We start from the raw sequence: 19,807 nt of genomic DNA on the forward strand, positions 1-19,807 counted from the left end.
AAACAAGAACAGATTCGAGATTATTAAAGTCTATGTGACAACGGGAACAGGTTTCTTGCTGTGTGGCTTCCTCTCTTCCTAGTCCTTTCTAAACGCAGACAATCTGAATGTTCACAGCTCTCAATTCCAAGGTCAAAGCCACCACACGTCTTGGGTTTACTTCAGTTCACTGGAAGGACAGCTATGCCACCGCTGTCACTCCTTCTTTTTTTTCTATTTAAAGAGAAATTAATTGGTCCTCCTTCCAAACTGATGGTTCTGTGTCTAAACATTATGCTACTTATGAACAGCTTTTTTTTTTTATGTTGTTGTTAAAGGAAAGATTCCAAGGATGTCTACGTCAGAATAACGGGTCAAATGTCTCCAAGAAGATTATCATGGCTTGTCCGGGCTCTCCCACAAGCAAAGCCCTGGAAAGGCTGTGTTGTTCCATGTGTGTGGGTGCCTATGGGAAATGAATTCTGTGAGGCAAGGCAACTCTGTCCTTCCAGCTGTTTGTAACAGCGATTTCAACCAAACGGAAACCTTGTAACTTATAACTAAAACCTTGGGCCTGTATGACATTTCTAACTAGATAATTTAGAAAGAAAAGCCACAGTGGAGCAGACCCAGTCTTGGAGAACGCAATGGCTCTATAACAAGTCAGCTCTGAGGCAGAACAGAGGGCTCAGTAGTTGAGAGCATTTGCTACTCTTCCAGAGGTCCTGAGTTTGAGTCTCAGTACCCATGTAACTCCAACTCCAGCCAATTTGATGCCCACTTCTGGCCTCTCATATTTGCATACCAACACACACAAATAAATCATAAAAGAATGTTGGGTATAATGGTGCACATCTTTAATCCCAGCACTTGGGATGCAGAGGGAAGACTAAGAGAAAAGGGATGGTCAAGGTCTAGGTTTGAGTATACACTGCAGATAAGGTGTTTGAGGCTTTTAGGCAGCTCCTCTCAGCCATGATGCTACCTGGTGTTAGGAAGGCAGGTGCTTTTACAGTCCCCAAGCTTGGAAGAGAGTGTGTGTGTGGGGGGGGGGTGAGAATGCAGGAAGGAAAGATCCAGGAGAGTTACAAAAGTAGAACAGGGCAGGTGAGGGCAACTGAGGGGTCATTACTGTCCCTTTATTTGGTTAAAGCATGAGAGCTGGCTCAGCAGGCTGGGAGCCCTGGAGGTGGGTGGGGTCAGGACGGAAGCTGGGAAGAACAGTAAGGGCATGTAGCATTACAGAGCAGAAGCAGCCACTGCCCAAGATGTGTGGGTTACCACTACAGCACCAGGCACCTCCCAAGTGCTGATAAACTCTTCAGGCAACACATCCACAAATGCACCACTCTCCTATTCTATAGGTGATAAGTCAGTAAGAAGCATCAGGTTACAAGCTAGGAGTTGGTCTCCCCATGCCACAGCCAACTCTCCTGCACCCAGGGTGCAACCCCTCAGCTACAGGCAGAGTCCCTTCACATACAAATATCCAAATTAGATAGTGCTTAAAAAAATCAAACTCAGCTGGGCAGTGGTGGTGCATGCTTTTAATCCCAGCGCTTGGAAGGCAGAGGCAGGTGGATGTCTGTGAGTTCAAGGCCAGCCTGGTCTACAAAGCGAGTTCCAGGACAGGCTCCAAAGCCACACAGAGAAACCCTGTCTCGAAAAACAAAAGCAAACAAAAAATCAACAACAACAACAACAAATTAAACTCACAAATAATCTTACACTCAAAGGCATCTTTGTGAGGAGCAGATAGCCAGCCTCAATTTCCCTAATATGTCCTTAATTTTTGGCAAAATTTGTATACTATCTAACTTTGAAAGGATGGGTTGAACAGCAGCGCTAGGGCAACTGATGCAGACGACGACACCATCTTGAGCCCCGAGGCTGGAGACGGGCATGCGGAGGGACTCTCAGCCTTTCTTACGTCTCCCTGGTGCAACTCTCATACATGGTGGGTTCTTTGCAGTTCCTGACCAAGGCTATTCACTGCTCCTCTTCTCAACCAAAGGTTCAAGCACGTGAGTCACCTAAGAGGCCAAGGTAGGGTGACGCCCCTTCTTGAACCATGCCACAACCTATAACCTGCTCTGTAATTCTATAATGGTCTCAGGAAGGATGAGGAGGACAAGAATAATTAAGTGTTCTGTACAAGTCACTTGGAGCAATGGTCCAAGGCAAGTCATACAAAGACAAGCTTGCCCCAGTTGTTCACAGGTCAGGAGAGACCGAGAGACAACCGGAGTAGGAACATTCACATACGCCTAAAGTCATCAGAGTACTTAGGAAAACTATTGACAGCAAAGTCTGAGAAACAGCTGGCTCAGAGAATGAGACGCCATTCTGTGGTTATAATGCACTCAGAGGTAAGAACCAGTGCTGAGTCACCCTGACACACGTGCTCAGCACAGTGGTTTCATGTCCATGCAAATTTGTAACATTTAATCCCCAATTCTTTGGTTTCTAATCTGCACTTTAGTCTGATTGTCCTTTAGGGCTACTGACAAGAATTCTTTCTAGCTTGTTAAACATCGCTTTTTTCTTTGCATATTTAAGGTGGAAATGCCTGCCTGTCCATCTTTGCCCACATGGCAAGGGGTGCTGGGATAACAAAGTTAACACACTCAGCACAGTGCATTCTGGGAACTCTATGACATGAGTGACAGTATTTGATGAGATTGTTACCCCTTACTTCACAGAGCTGGGTGGGCTAGAAAAGGAGACGATTTCTCTTACTAAAGAGCTAAATCTATACTTTAAAACACATTTATTAAGCAGAGTCAAGAAGACTCTTACTCAATAAGAGTGGCCCAGTAATATGCATTTTTATTTTTTTCCTGGGATGGGAAGAAGCATTATAAGGCTGGATAGACTTAAGGCTCCAGATATAGACGTTAAAAAAAAAGTTAAAAAAACCCAACTCTCCAAAACAAGCAAACAACTGGTTTACCACAACTTTTTAAAACTTTCAAAAATCTATGCAGATGAGAGACACTTTACTTAGCCATCGGTAATGTCCAAGAATGTATCTTTCATACTCATTTTTTTCATTCAATGGTTCTTTTAAAATATACCTTTTTATTCTGTCTGTCTTTCTACTTACCATTTATTCATTTGGGAGACAGGGTTTCTCTGTGTAGCCCTGGCTGTCCTAGGACTCATTCTGTAGACAAGACTGGCCTAGAACTCAGAGATCCACTTGCCTCAGACTTCTGAGTGTTGGAATTAAAGGTGTATGCTACCCCTGCCCTGCAGAAATATTTTTATGTAATGTATATGGGTGGTTTTGCCTGCATGTATGTACGTGCACTATTTGGGTGCCTGGTACCGGTGGGAAGGTCAGTAGAAGGCATCGGAACTGGAGCACAGATATTTGTGAGCTACTATGTGGTGCTGGGAACAGAATCCATGCCCTTTGGAAGGTCAGCTTGTGTTCTTAAACTGCTGAGCCATCTCTCCAGCCCCCTTCCAAGGAGTCTTGTCAACTTAGTTTGGCATGTATTTCTTGAGGATCTTCTTTGCAGTAATTACTAGGTACCACAGGAGAGAAGATAAAAAGACACACCTTTTATATAAGGATTACAACCTAAGAGAAAAGACTAACAAAGACACACATTTAATTACAGTAAGGGCCAGAAGAAAGATCAGCAGATAAAAATAGCTACAACCGGGATTTGAGGAAGGCTTTAGGAAAGCCAGAGTCGACTAGAGCAGAGGGAGAGCAAAGGCAGAAACTGAGAAAGGCAAGCGGGGCTCAAGGACTTGTGGAGGCCCCACCTGGCTCACATTAAACAGTTTAACAAACAAAGGGCGACAACACACACACACACACACACACACACACACACACACACACACACACACACACACACAAAGAAAAGTGGTTTTTTTCTTGTTAATTTAAGTAGCTGAAAATGCAGACAACAACTTCTAGCAGAGGAAAAGGAGGAGAGGTAGGCTGCCAACAGCTAATGTTTGGAACCTTAGATGCCAAGTCACTTTCTCCTCCATGTACTTGTGCCCCAAATTTCTTAATAAGATAGCTAAAAATGAGAAAGAGAGTTAATGGGGGGGCGGCAGAAAGAAAGGGAGAGGGAGGGAGGAGGGAGGGGGGTCAGGGGAGAAGGGGAGGGGAGAAAGTCACCTGATTGACAGGAAGATGGCCAGCTGCTGGCACTAACCCGATGAAGATCCTCTAACCAAGTGGACATAGGGTCGCAGCAGACTCAGGGGAAGTCCACACTGCACATGTGACCCCAGCAGTCAGTGTGCCTGCTTTCAGTTCCCCGTGCCCTGCTCTCTTATTTCTCCTCTTCCCACTGGGAAAAAGATCTGCAGAGCTCTGCTGCCAGGCAGGCTGGTGGTAACTCAGCAGAAGAATGGGGGAACATTTTCCACGGTGTTTGTGTAAACACTGCAGAGGGTCGTTTTAATCGTAAGCAAGTTTAGAATCTCCGCTGGAAAGCACTGAGAAGCAAGGCTGAGGAAAATCCAAAACCCAAGTTAACCACATCACCAAAAGAAAAACACTCAATATTGTGGCAAACCTAGTTTCTTTACCCAGGTGAGTATGAGCGTACATGCATGTTCACCACACACACAGACACACACCCCCACACGCACTTGAACACATACACCCATACATGCATTCACATATACTCACATTTCCTCTCCTCAGAAACAATCAAAGGGAAACAGTCTTTTTAGACCTTTTATTTTAAAAACCATACACCAGATTTTCGCAATATCAGTGCAAGAGTTTGCATACGGGCCCATCAAGGAACACTTTAGTTTTAGGACTTCTAAACTCCCGCAAATCTTAAGGCAAACACTAGGAATATATAATGAAATATTTTGACTTGAGAGGGTTTGCTCTGAATATTTTGAGTTAATATATACTAGTATTGCATACACTAGTTCAGAAATGTGACATGACAATGTCACTTGATGTGGTGATTTAATAAGAATGACCCCCCCCCATAGACTCCTCAAATTGGATGCTTGGTCATCAGGGAGTGGCACGATTTGAAAAGATTAGGAGGTGTGGCCTTGACGGAGGAAGTGTGTCACAGGGGGTGGGCTTTGAGGTTTCAAAAGCCCAAGCCAGGACCACTGTCTCTATCTTCCTGCTGCCTGAGAATCTGATGTAAGACTCTCAACTACTTCTCCAGCACCATGTCTGCCTGTGTCCACCATGCTTCCTGGGAAACTAAACCTCTAAAGTTGCCGTGATGGTGTCTTTCCACAAGAATAGATACTGGTGGTTTGGTGGGGGGTATGTAACGGCTCTCCTACCAAAGAAATCACCCATCTCTCTTTAAAGGCATAGGTTGTTGGGATTTAGTTTGTCTTTTAAAGTTGCAAAAACAACATATGAATGTTACAGGATAGATGGGTATCTAATATTACAAAAAACAAGAAGGAAAAGGTTCCTGACTTTGTTTCACCCGACTCCACTACTCAGACATGGTTACTCTTAACAGTTTAGTATTTCCCTTTTACATTTTTGAGGCAATTTTAAATTCATGAGTGTGAGATCACACATGAATACAACTTATGTGTGTATACAGGTAACGAATACGAATATATCTACAGCATGTGTACAAATATATAACACATATAATAATTATTACAATATACACATGTGTAAGGAAGATTTGTCCCTACCCCTGAAGTCAGCATAGGTGCTGGAGATGGTACTGTTTTGTGCCTACAGTCAGAATCCACACTGTATTAGGAAACAGGTTTATCTACCCCAGTATAATCAGACACATCTCCAGAGTCATGAGAAAAGTTTCCCACTCACTGTGCATGCCATGTGGTCATTCTGTGAACAACGTACTTCAGATTCTTCTTCCATATATTATTGATTTTAAGTCTTCTGTAGGTCCTACTTCCATATATATCCATGTCGGAGATTCCAGTCCCAGAATACTAAAGAATCTCTCAATCTCTCTCTCTCTCTCTCTCTCTCTTTGAGATCCTCCTGCCCCTGCCTCCTAAATGGTGGGATTAAAGGTGTTCATCACCATCACCCCGCTGAATCTCCTTTTCTTAGAAGGTATCTTTGAAAAAAAGGTTCCTCTTTATATTCTAATACAAAGATCTGTAAACTATGGCCCCACATCTGCTTTTGTAAATAAAGTTTTATTTGAACACAATCATGCTCTTTTACTTGTATTTTGCCTATGGCTGCTTTCACACAGCAGCTTAAGACTGCATGGTTGTAATTTTTGCTATCTGCTCCTTTACACAAGAAATTTACTGATCCATATTAGTATATTCTAAACACAGTTTTATTTTTTCTTCTACCAAACATTTTGTAAGACCTAGTATCTTTGCTTAAACTAAGGGGTCTAGTTTTGCTTTAAAAAAAACAAAACAAAACACCAAATGCATCTTGGCTCTGACCACAACTGCAGTATGCAGGTAAATGTTTAGCAATTTGTTCCCTAGGTAGGAAAAAACTCAGACACAGAGTGCTTTGGATGATTTCCATGGCATAAATATTCCCACCATGGCCCATTTCAAGCTACGGAAAGGTAACACTGCTGACCACAGAGTTGAGAAGAAATATACATAAATGCTAGCATAAATCTCTTTCAGGAAACTATGGGTGCTTGGGATAACCTACTAACAACAGCCCATGTGAAGTCAGAAACACTAAGGTTCTAAGAGATGAAGTGTCTTCTACAAGGCTAGTCCAAGAACTAATATCAGGGTGGAAAGGGTTTTCCTATCCAGACTCTAGCTGCCTCATGAAGAGGTATTTTCTCCTAAGAGACAGAATGGACAAAACAAGACAAAAAGATATTATTTGCCAGGCACGTGGTAATAATAAATATTGGTTTTAATTGCCCTCTTCATAGTGCAGGCCTCTGGTTTCCTTTGCACATGCTTCTGAAGCACACTTTACTAGGGGGTATTGCTCTTCTCGCCGGACCATGTTTCACGTACACATGAACTCATGCACAGGGGGAATCGTCTCAATTGACCAGTCGTTACCTCTTGATTACCTCTTGACTGGAAGTTCAGACAGGCCCTGCATCTTTTACACTTATAAATTTCCCAAGGTGCAGAAGAGTTGGGAATGAGATCAACACCTCAAGGGATGAATGGGGGTGGAGCTCCACCATCAATGTGGAGTCATAGACAAAGACCACAAATGCTGAGAGTTTAGATCCTAACCCCTTCTCTCACCTGTGGGAACCACAGCTCGTGCACAAATCATCTGTCAACCAAAGTGCTGGAGCTGCTCCATCATAACACGACAGCCTCTTCGGGTAGAGGACAGGGAAATCTGTCTGCTTTGATGTATGTAATTGATATGTATACTATTCTGTCTCAAGTTTGCGTAGACAGAATATAAACCAAAGGAAAGAATCTAATCAAGGGTGCCACGCATCACACAAACACGAACACACTGGACAACTTCTTTCTAGCGGGGCTGAGAGAGGACTGTGTGGGATATCAAGTTAAGGCATGTTATATTCGTTTATTCTGTGGAATATTTGTTTAATGATGCAGAGATGTGTTACATTTGTTAGAGTAAGTAAAATGAACCTGTGATCAGGAGACTGAGCAACAACTAGCTGACAGGAAGTGGTAGGGAGGAATAATGTGTAGCTAGGGTTCTTAAGTGGGGGCTGAGTAAAAGGATGCCCCATTTGGGGGGAGACTTGAGCTAGGAGAGAGGTTAGCCACTTGCTAGTCAGCTTCTCTGAGCTAGCAGGATTGCACCCCAACCTTTGAATCCAGAGTTCTTTAGAGAGACAGACACGCAGATAAAGTTCACTTTAGTGGCTGTGATAGACCAGTACCTGAGGGAATAGAATTCCTCCCTGACTATGGCCAGTGTGGCCAAACTCTTATTGGTAGCTGCAGAATTGCAATTGCCGACTAGGACAGCAGTTGCTTAAGGGGCAGCTACTAAGTTTTTAATGAAAGGCAGCAGAGGACACTGGCAGTGACAGCCAGGGATGTGGGAGTGAGAGACATCAAGGGCTGGGAAGCCTATCTCAACAAATCCAAGTCTGGAGACTACAACAGCACTGAACGAGGGGGAAGAGTCAAAAGCCTGCCACTCTGATATCTTATTTATTTATTTATTTAGGTGTTTCGAGACAGGCTTTCTCTGTGTAGCCCTGGCTGTCCTGGAACTCACTCTGTAGACCAGAGCTGGCCTGGCATGTGGTCTATGGTTGCTTTCACACAGCAGCATAAGAACTGCAAATAGTTGTAGTTTTTGCTGTCCAGTCTCTTACACAAGAAATTAGCATATTCTAAGCACACTTTTTTGTTCTTCTTCTATCAAACATTTTGGAATACTTGAATAACACACCCCACACCCAGTATCTGGCCTCAAACTCAGAGATCCTTCTACCTCTGCCTCCCAAGTGCTGGGATTAAAGTTGTGCGCCACTGGGCTCACCACCCTGACACTCTAGAAATGACCTCTCAACTACTTGGCAATCTTACACCAATCTCTATACGTTTGGCTTGGTCTCTCTCTATACACACTTCTCAGAACCCACTGGTCCAGTTTGCCACATCAGTCCTGCAAGCCTGATGCTTATGTGGTCAACTCAGCAGCACAGAAACAACCAAGGCACACATGAACACCACTGAGTTTGCAGAAGGCCGAAGTCACCATCAAGTGTGGGGATCTAGTACTTAGTTCCAAAGTGAGGTTAAATGGTCCTGCGTCAGAGGAACACTTAACACTCTCCATGGTGCTGGGAGGAAGGTTCATAAACAAGGCGGAGAACCCGTGAACTAAGCCTCCGAAGCATACACTACCCCAACGGTTGGTTCTGAGGTGTGGTGCAGAGAACACTTAGGTATCTGCAAGGTCAAAAACACTTCCAAACAATATGAAGATGTTACATTTTCAGGAGTGTACTTCAAAGTCTCTAGAAGCTACATGGCATGTCATACCACAATGCAGAAGTAGATATAAGAATCCACCTGTCAGCAGGTAGTGGTGGCGCAGTCCTTTAATCCCAGCACTTCTGAGGCAGGAGGATCTCTGTGAGTTCGAGGACAGCCTGGTCTACAAAGTGAACGAGTTCCAGGTCAGCTAGGGCTGTTACACAGAGAAACCCTGTCTCGAAAAAAAAAAAAATCCACCTTTCTTCTTTTAAGCAGAGATTTGCAGAAATGTAAAACAATGCCACTCTTAATAACTCTGTTTTGGAAAATATAGGATTTTAGAAAGTGTTATGTTAAATATAACTGGTCTGTTCTTAATTACTAAGTATATTTAAGTGTCTATAAGCTTTATTTAGACACGGCAAATATCAGTAGGTACAACCCATATAACAAAGGTTCCTTAAGCATGCAAACGGTCCTAAGTCCAAAAGTTCAACAACTTCTGCTTAGAGGCTGTCATGAGTGCTGCAGGGAGATGTGTGGTTCCAGTGTACAGCCCCGTTCTCCTTGGGTTTCTCAATCAATCACCACGAGCTCTGAACCCGACCATTCCATTGAGGGGGTCTCTCGCCCTCACCCCACTTGCATTCGTCGCCTGTTGGCTGGCTCCTACTCTGCCGGCCACAATCGCAGCCTTCTCTATCCCGTAGGCCAGGCCTGGCACACTCCCCGGCGCGGCTCGCACAGCCAAGGCGAGAACTCCCGGGGCGCCGAGCAGAGCCACTCCCAGTCCAAAGAGACGCAGGCTGCGGAGCGGGCGGAGAGGTCACCCCAGGAGCGAGCTCCGCGGCCTCCCCCAGCTCGTCCCGGGTGGCCGCGGTCTGCAACGTGAGAAGGCCTGCACGGACGCCCCGAGGCCGCGTGGTACTCACCGCTCACAGTGGGGCTTTGCTAGCACACAGCCGGGAGCTACCGAGGACCCTGGCCAAACTCCGCGCTCCCCGGGTAAGCGGTCCTCCGGACGCTCCTGCAGCGAGGCGGGACCGCGAGTGAGCGGGCCGGAACCAGCTGCTGCCGTAGAGGGGCGGGGCCGGGCCTCGCCACGCCCAGAGGGGCGGAGCCTGAACGCCTCCCTTCAGGAGCGGCGGGCCACCGCCGAGGGGCGGAGCCTCGACCCCCACCCTTCGGAACCTAAGGGGCGGAGTCCAGGGCCTATTCCGCCCCGAGGGCCTGAACTTGAAGCCGCGGCCGAGGGACAGAGCCTGGGACACCTCTTCTTTCCAGAACCTGAAGGCAGGCCACGATCGAGGGGCGGGGCCTGTGATCTACCCCGCCTCTGGAAGGAGTTAAGTCCAAATAGCGGAGCCCGGGCCCGCCCCGCCTACTTCGTAGCTGCTGAGACTCTGGACCCCAGGCGGGGGCAGAGCAGGGAACTGCTCCTACCCGCTCTGTACTGCCCAGGCCCAAGAGCCTGAAGCTGAAGGCCTAGGAGCTTCGGCCCTAGATCCTCCCGGATCCGCCCCCTAGGCGGGAGAAACTGGACCTGGGCTGAGACCAGCCTTGCTAGTGGCTCAGTCCCAGGAAGTGGATTGCTGACTGGTAGTCTTTCCCTTGTGGGGAGCACCGGGGATGGCTGACTGCTGCACACGTGGCGCAGGGTGTGATGTCTAACCGTCTGACTGGCGCAGCGAGTCCGAATAAGACAGATGTCTTTCCCCGACCTTTCTTTTAAAAGCTTGGCGGCAAGTGCTGGCTTCATTTTCTGAGTGCCGCTGTACACAACACGATCAGTCCCTGCCTCCAGTTCCGCCCCTACCCCTTGCCCTTCTCTTCTTGTTCTCACCCCAATTCTTGTTTTGTTTAGGGTTTTTCGTGGGGTTTCAGTTGTGTAGGGGCTTAGGTATAGTGTTGAGAAAGAATCCTATGGGATCCAGGCAGGCTTAGAGCTCACTGTTGATGGAACTCAGTCTGACCTTGAACTCCCCGCACTCGCTTTTAAAGTGCTGGGATCGCAGGTGTAATCGTGCCCAGTCCTTTTACAAAGTCAGTTCCCTGTTTTTAGTTGGACAAACCATGGGAAGTGGACACCAGCAATATTCCCTAGAAATAGGACCTCAACATTTCTGTGGTTTACTCAGAAAGGCAATATTTCTATGTATAAAACTTTTTTAACCTATTGTGACCCTTTATAACACATGATGTGAGCAGTGAAGCTGGGTGGGCCTTCCGTATGTACTTTACATGCAGTTAGCCTCTCAAGTCCATGTGAGTTCAAAGATGTGATCAGCTGGCTCTACGTGGAAGGTGGTAAGGTTTTCCTGCCCAGGTTAATTGGAAAATCACTGTAGATTTCTACATTGAGTTAATGTAGTGTTGCTTGAATGAGCAACATATAGGGTGAATGACTAGTAACTAATATGTCAAACACCTCACTAGGGATGGAGGCTGTGCTGTTGTAGGTTGCTCCCTTAGTGTTGAAAGCCCTGAGTTCCAGGGACTTACAGGCTGGGCTTCAGTTCCAAGCTGCCAAAGCCTGAGGCTTGTTGTTGCTCTAGGTACTCAAGGCAGAAGCCTGCTATTCAGGATGTAGAGTGCTCAGCATGCAGCAGGTAGTTACAACGCTTGAATTTCAGTGTAAGGACCCTTGATGTCAAATAGACCAAACAGTCCCTACTTTCTGTTCTTCAGAGTCCTCTTCTCCCTGCCCTGGAAACCCTTTGGCTACTTACTCCCTAGTGTTATAGCTCAGAGCTCATGGAGGACTCTGGAATCTTAGCTGCTTTCTGTGTTAGCTCTGTGAGCTTTGGCTGTCGAGTCCCTAAGCTCTTGGTGACTCTGGAGCACTTCAGTTGCCTCCTCCCTGCCAGTGCCAGTGCTACTGCCATTGCCGTCAGATGTGAACGTTTTCAAGTCTTATCATCCCTCTGTACAACCTGCCTAGCTTGATAAAGACCATAAGTAGGCAAAGAGATTTTTTATGAGGTGCTATTACTGTGCCTAATATTGCAGTCTCAGGAGGCAGTACACAGGAGAGAATCCTTGCAGACTAACAAGACAATTAGGGGAAACAATCTGCTTACAGAAGAGGGGCATGGCATGCTTGTGTATGGATTGTAATCCCACCAATTACAGCCCTGCATATGCATAGTTCTAGCATTCACAAGTGCTGCATTAACAAATGAAAACGTCTCTTAGAAGCCAATAGCAAGCCTCACATTGCACCTGTCACAGTTTTATTTTTCTTCCGGAGTCTGTAGAGAGTGGAGAAAGAGCACCTTCCCAGGGGCAGGATCATATAAGTTTACTGCCTTTGTCTTGCAGTCTTCCAAAGCACGTGCAGTTTGCTGGAGAGGTCTTGACTAGAGCAGGTGCTCCCAGAGCAGATGTCTTAACTGCCATTGGTTGTAGTGCTCCTTGCCGCTGGGGAATGTTTAGTAGCAGTGCCCTCACAACCTTGCACTCTGGAGGGTAACTTCTTACCGTATAAGCTATAAAAGGGTTGGTGGAACAACAGGGTGTTGTAAGACAGGAAGATGAAACACTCCATCCTGCAGGGAAGCTTCTTAAGACAGGAAGTGACTCAAAATAGAGTCAGGAAGTCCCTGAAACCGACCAGATTCACCCTCCCCCAGGCATGTATAAGCAGTAAAAACTGTTCAGAGTCAGTCTCAGACAAGCCAAGCTTCCTGGAAGAAGCAAAGACAAGCTGAACTGCCTAGAAGAAGCAAAGCCCAGTGAAGTTGCCTGGAAGAGATTCAGACCAGCGGAGCCACCTAGGAGCGATGCTGAGCGATACTCTCCAAACCACTGAATTGCTGTAGGCTGTGCACTGTGCTCCAGACCTCGGCTTTGTGAGCTGTCATCCATGGCAGGGTGAGATTTGGTCATGCAGCTGCATTTGCGTCATTTCTGCTCCTATAAGAAACCCCTCACATATTTTTGTAAGACAAATAAAATTCAATTGGTTTATCAAGGTGGACTTTGACAGTATCTTTACTTTGATCTCTCATCAGTTTCCTATGTGGAGCGAGTAGACGTTTGTTAGTATCCCCATTTTCCCTTGGCATCTATGGTGCATTTAAAGCAGCCACAATGCCCTGATGAGAGTCTTGCCAGTTGCCAAGATGAACTCCTTGGTGGGGAGATCCAAGGAATGTGTTTGACAGCTGTCAATCTAAATATCAAGCCTGTCTGGTCCCCAACATGTTAACCTATTAGGAGGGAAACACAGCATTTGAAATGAGTTTGCAGTAAAGTCCTAACATCTTTAACCTGTTTAGTCTCTAGCCAGATATCCATGGGGAAGAGTTGGTTTTTCTCACCTGTCTGCCAGTCTATACAGTAACTAAGGGGGACTCCCACACAGTGGGGCTCCCTCCTAGGCCCCAGATTAGGCACAAACCACAACCAAACACTTGTTTTCTCAGAGAGAGCCTTTATTAAGCAGGGAGGAAAAGTTAAAGTGGCTGCTTTCTGACTCTGGCAGATAAACAACAAAAAATGACCTTGTAAGTGTAATTTTCAAGAGCAGAAAAAAGGGGGGGGGGCTGTGTTAGAATAGGCCAGTATATGGTGGTAAAGGAGCTAGAGGAGGGGGGGAGGGCACAAGGGAAACGGGGGCGGGGCATTTGTCCCAGGCAGACAAAGACGGCCTCTGACACAGAGGAGACAGACATGGCACATAGACAAATGGTGGTTTATAAGGTAAAAGGGGGAATCCCATGTTAGGATGTATGTTAATTAGGTGAGCCATTGATTGCTGGACCGCAATGCTCTGATAGCTGGACCTTGGTAGTCAGCCTCAGGAGGAACAAGTGGCCAAATAGACCTTGGGGGATAGCTCTAGGAATGTAATCTAATGTTTTGTTTTTAGAAAGCAGAGGGAATTGGGGTGAAGGGCAAGGCCTACCAGAGCCACATGATCGAGTGGGCTAGTGTCCCTTCAGTAATGCTGTTACCATGTCCTATTCACCAGAATAGAACCCAAAGGTTGAATCTTTACCTGTCACTCAGTTCAGCTCTTCCAACTGTCCCCGAAGAGTTGGCAGGTATGAAATGTGCTGCAGTGGATTCAGTCCTCAGCACCTCCGACTCTCACGTTCCTATATATGCCTCTCCCACCGTGCTACCCAATGTTACCCGGATTTAACTGCGAAGAGGAGGTGTAATTTTCTGTGTCCCAACAGAAGAGGAGACTTTCCACCCACTTCCCAAATTCCATTCACATTCAATGAACAATTTTTCTTGGATGCCCACAATATATTAATGTTCACCACAAACCCTGAAAGAAAATAATATTAGCATCCTCCTGGGCATTGAGGAAGATATGAGTAAGGTTAGGGTGTGCAGAAGGCTGGGAGTAGGGTGAAGACAAGTTCAGCTGACTTTGTCTAGAGGCAGCCCTATCTTAAGGTTCAGGGACAACATGGATAAAACTGATAACCAGTGAAGAAAATAATCCAGTCACAGATGTGAAGAGGAAGGTAAGCATGCCTGGCAAAACCTGGAGGAAATGGTTCCCACACCCTTCCACTCGCTGCTCTCTGACATGCCATCAATGACACGGCATTTGCCATCAATGACATAGCATTTGCCATCAATGACATGACATTTGGAGACATAGAGGCCTCTTTTCCATGCCGTCCTTGCAGCTCCTTTGTGGTATTTGACTGTGGTGATCAAGCTTAGAAATTTTAATTTCCTATAAGCTTTTCCAACTCTGTGTTTTCACGATTCACTTCTCATTTTTGGATCCTTTTTTTTTAAGGCTTATTCTTGTTTTCTTCTTCCTCTTGAGTTACCTATTACTTTGTAAGCTCATAAGTTCTCCTTTGTTACTGGGGAAGCTCCCTGCTACCTCCCGTTGAAATCTGCTATGTCTCCATTATATTAAATGTATTACTGAAAATGAATTTTAATCCCTGCTCAGGCTAGAATTTCTTACTCGTTTATGTCACTTAGCCTTTGGATCCCCACACTCTATTTCTAGTCGCATGTGCATCACCGCCTGGATGTCCCAAAGACACCTGGTGTTCATCATATCTCAAATGAGAGTTTAGCACCCGCTCTTCTCTGTCCACACACCCAGTTTCTGGGTCATCCTGAATTTAAATTTCATGGTTCATTGAGAAGCTGAACACTCAGGGCTTGAGAACCGTATGACCGTGCTTACAGAGTCTGCGGATTAAATATTTCTGTCATGGTGCAAAAAAGTCCCAGCACCCTGGCAGAGCATAACATTTTATGGCTTTCTGAGATGACACTACTCAAGTGTGAGTGCTCAGTTCTGCTTTATTAACCAGCAGCAGAAGGGCCTTAAGAAGAGGTTACCCTATTGAGCTAGAAACATTACCTTCCAGAGCCTTCTATAGGAGAAGAGTAATAAAGATTTTGTTGGTGTCTTAGTTTGATTTTTTGTTGCTGTGACAAAACACTGACCACAAGCAAGTTGGGTAGGTACGATCTGTTTCATCTTACCCTTCTAGGTAGAAGTCCATCACTGAGGGAGGTCAAGGCAGGGACCTGGAGGTAGGAACTGAAGCAGAAGCCATGAAGGAGTGCTGCTTATCGACTTGCTCCCCATGGCTTGCTCAACTTGCTTTTTTATTAAACTCAGGACCACTGGCCAATGGTGGCCACAGTGGACTGCCCACCCTCATCAATCATTAATCAAGAAAATGCTCCCACAGCCTTTCGTAAAGACCAGCGTGATGGAGGCTTTTTCTCTCATGAGGTTCCGTCTTCCCAGATGACCCTAACTTGTGTGTGCAGGTGACAAAAGAGTGAACTAGCACAGTCAGAGACCCTTTAAGCTTTCAGGACTGCCTCTTTCTGTTTCACACTGACTTCACTGCAGTGACATGTGACTGGGGACACATTTTGATGAAGGCGTCTCTAGGTTCTCTTGAACATCAGTAGGTGCTACAATGGTATGCAGCCATAGTTGTATGATAGTCTCTGAGGATTAAAGCCCTACAAGGCATTACTGGGCATGCTGAAAAATCCTCAGAACTTTATCTAACCGGCTTTGTATCATGCTTTGCAGTTTATAGTATACTTTCGTACCCCTTTCATAGGAAGGAAGTGGTATCAGAGAAAGACGGTATGCACTGCTTTTCAAGCCTCAGGGTGCCCTGAAAACATGTATGCTATACTCATAAAGGGGCTGACTTTGACACAAACGGCAGTTAGAAGTTCACCTTTTGAGAAACACTGATGGTATTTCTCAGAATCACCAGAGGGCACATTAAAAATACAGCTTCCCAGGTACCCTGTCCTAAAGTGTCTGATTCATTACCTCGGAGGTGGAATCTGTACTCAGATTCTGAGGAATCTAAAATTTTACCACACACTGCTCTATTCTAGCATATCCATAGGTCAGCACCGGGGACCTGCTACCTAGAACAGTATACCCATGAGGGCACGGAGCCATGTGGTTTTTTTTTTTCTGACACATCACGTGCCAGCATGGGTTTGCTGACTCTGGCCGGTTGTCACCCTCGCTTGCTTGCTCCTTGACTCCTCTTGGCTTGTACATTGTTCTGATTTCTCTTGCATAACAAAGAAGAATGAGACTTGTTTGCCAATGAATGAAGTATAAAGTAGTCCTCCTGAATTCCTTATTTGAGGGAGACTAGAATATTTAATATTTTTATTATGTACACCTTTTTCCATGCCAGAAAAATTGAAATGAATATTCTTTTTGTTTTTCTAAAACCCAAAAGGCTATAATCATAAGGACAGGCGGGGTTCAGCGTCATCTTTGCACCTATCAACCCCGCCTCCTATCTGCCGTGTACTTAATTTCCCGTTCTTTCTTACTAAGTGCCTGAATCCTCAAGAGGCCTTCCCAGAGTCCCCTGGGACTCTGATCATAGAGCAGCATTCCTCTCAAGATAACTAATAAAAGTGTTACTAAATGCCCATTCAAGCAGCAACTGTGGTTTTTAAACTTACCAGGGAAAACTGGGGTTCAGAGTGGCCATGTTAGTTTCTCCAGGTCCCCAAACTCCTAATGGCAATCATGGTTTCTCGAAGACTCATCTTACTCCAGAGCTCATGCTTTCAACATTTATGAAACAAAATAGTCAGATGCTCTCACGTTGTGAAGAATTATCACCACTGTTACTTACAGAAAGAGACAGGAATTTGATAAACTGGGAGTGAACCTTAGTGGCCTTGCCTTCGTGTAGCCTACGGTGCCTTGTTAACCTGTTTTCAGGCTTGTTCTCTGCAGGACAGAGATCCTAGCCTTAGCACCCAGGTCTTCGTGAGTGGTGGGGTGTTAGAAACCAAGGGCAGCTCAATTGTGAATCCACCATTGTTACATTGTTACTAAGTATCCAGTATTGTGATAATTTGTTTATGATTTAACATACAAAGCTTGCCTGAAGAGTTCAAAGCTAGCCACACTAGCTAGCCATAGAGGCCAGGCAGTGGTGACACACAACCTTAATCCTAGCAGCCACACTAGCTAGCAGCCACAATAGCCTTAGAAGCCAGGCAGTGGTGGCACACACCTTTAGTCCCAGCACTCGGGAGACAATAGAGGCAGATGAATCTCTGTCAGTTCAAGCTCACCCTGAGCTACACAAAATGATCCAGTCTAAAAGATAAACAGAGTTCACAAAAGGTGATCTCAGCACTTGGGACCCCACAACCTTTAATCCTAGTACTGGAGAGGAATATAAGGCAGGAGGAGACAGGAGCTCGGTGCAGTCCGAGGTTTGGTGGAGACAGATGCAGTCTGGGGATGCAGTCTGAGGACAGGATCGCCCTTTGGGTCTGAGCATTGGTAGAGTGAGAACTTTCTGGTGGCTGGCCGCTTTGCTTCTCTGATCTTCAGCTTTAACCCCAATACACAGTATCTTTCATGTATGTTGCTTTTTTTTTAAGTGGATAGGAAAATGTCAGGATTGATTTGTAAAATCTATCCACTGAAATACAATGCCATGACCTAAGGCAGCAGCCGCTGATTAATGTTTCCAATGAAATGATTTGGTAGCATTGACAAATGAAAAGAGAAAAACCAAATGAGCTTACCTGGCTCATTTCTATGTCCAGTTTATGAAAAGGACTTCTGGTTGGGGGCTGGTAGTGTAGTTCAGTTAGCAGAGTGTTTTTTAACACAGAAGAACCTTTTTCATCATTTTCCTCCTACAACAACTACAATACAGAATGAAACATCTTGTCTACTCTAGTTCATCCATGAAAGCACCAAGACTAAGTGAACGGGATAGTGGTCACCTGCTGCCCTCTGTTGACGGAATGTGAACATGCAGTAAACACATTGTCATGGGGAAAAACTGAGTTTTAGCATCAAGAGAGCAACAGTTAAGCAGAAACATTAACGGGAGCTGGAAGGATGCTGAAGAGTGTGTACTGCTCTTGCAGATGATCTGAATCCAGTTCCTAGCCCCCACAAGGAGTGGCTCACAAACCCCTGTGACTTCAGTGCCTGGGGATCCAACATGTCTGCCCTCTATGAACACATCTGCACTCAAGCATATACACATGCACCAAACTAAAATAATTTTTAAAGAATAAATACTAACAGATTAATTAACTCTCTGTCCCTGAAGTCTGTGTTCACTGAGTGTCCCAAAGGTCAGAGTAGAGATAAAAACATTTGGTCAGCAAATTGACCTTGTTAAGAGCTTGGTATTGTGGGTCCCAGGATGCTTATGCTGACATTAATTAGTACTTTGAGGTGCCTGGCGGATTCATTGCTGTTATTATCTTCCTGGAGCCTTTGTTTACCACTTTAATGTTTGCCCAAGCTAGGACAGTATTCATCTTGACATATCAAAATCTAGAGTTGATTGTGACTGAGTTGATTGTGACTTTTGCTCCTCCCCCTCCCCCCTCCCCCCTGCAAGTGTTCACACAACACTTGATCACTTTACTTCCCTTTTCATTTCTATGCTATTATTGCCTTGTATTTATGCTCTTAGATGCTAACTCTTCAAGGCATTATTGTTTTATGTGGTTAATATTAATTTGGACTTACACATAGACTTTCTAGCTGTGTTATTCTTCATTCATGCCCAGCTTTCTTCAGAGGTTCTGGGTTCCTATTCAGCTAATACAACTTCTTAACATTTTCTCTAATATTGGTTTGCTGCTGACAGTCTCCTACAAGGTTCCTTTGAGGAGAAATACCCTTCTTCCTCCTTCCCTCTGCCATCTTTGTTTTCCCTCGGCCCCTTCCCTTTTTCTGCTTCCACAGGGTTAGCCCAGGCTGGCCTTGTGCTCAAGATGTAGCCGAGGATGACTTTGAACCTCCAGCCCTGCATCTGCTTCCTTCGTGCTGGAGTTACAGGCATGCACCTCCATGCCCAGTGTATGTGATGCAGGGAATCAAACCCAGGGCCTCATGCATGCTAGGCAAGCACTCTACGAACTGAACTGAACTCCAGCCCCCAATTATTTTTTTCCCAGCTCTTAAAAATGACCAGACCTTCTGGCTACCATTGTGTTTGTTGATAAGTCCTTTGTTAGTCTAAATCTCCCTTCTCTGAAGGTTGATTTCTGTGGATATTTTAAGTGATGTCTTTTTTCCCTGATTAGTTTGATTTTTCTAAGAATCCATTAATTTTTCTGCTGGATTTCTGTCCTAGTTTGCTTTCTGTTACTATGTTAGAGGACTGACCAAAAGCAACTTGGGGAGGAAAGGGTTTACTTGGCTTACACTTCCATGACACAGTTCATCCCTGAGGGAGGTCAGACAGGAGCTTGAAGCGGAACCCAGAGAGAAATGCTGCTTACTGACTTGCTTCCATGGGTTGCTCAGCTACCTCTCTCAAACAGTCGAGGAGCAAGTACACTTCCCTCATTGGTCTGTGCCCTACCACATCTGTCAGCAATCGTGAAAATGACCCACAAACATGCCCACAGGCCTATCTGATGGGAGCAGTTTCTCAACTGTATGACTTCTTCCCAGGTATGTCTAGGT

The 19,807-nt window shown here is 45.4% G+C and overlaps 1 protein-coding gene across 1 annotated transcript in view; it reads right to left on the reverse strand.

Annotated features, from left to right (window-relative positions):
* The window catches only part of Aco1 (aconitase 1), a 46,297-nt gene extending 36,356 nt beyond the window's left edge, over positions 1–9,941 (reverse strand). The window contains exon 1 of the mRNA XM_005078868.4: positions 9,786–9,941. The gene's annotated coding sequence lies outside the window, so the exon portion shown is untranslated. The remainder of the gene's footprint in view (positions 1–9,785) is intronic.
* Positions 9,942–19,807: the final 9,866 nt, after the last annotated feature.

This window comes from Mesocricetus auratus, unplaced genomic scaffold, assembly GCF_017639785.1.
Source record: "Mesocricetus auratus isolate SY011 unplaced genomic scaffold, BCM_Maur_2.0 Super-Scaffold_6730, whole genome shotgun sequence".
Classification (NCBI taxonomy): domain Eukaryota; kingdom Metazoa; phylum Chordata; class Mammalia; order Rodentia; family Cricetidae; genus Mesocricetus; species Mesocricetus auratus.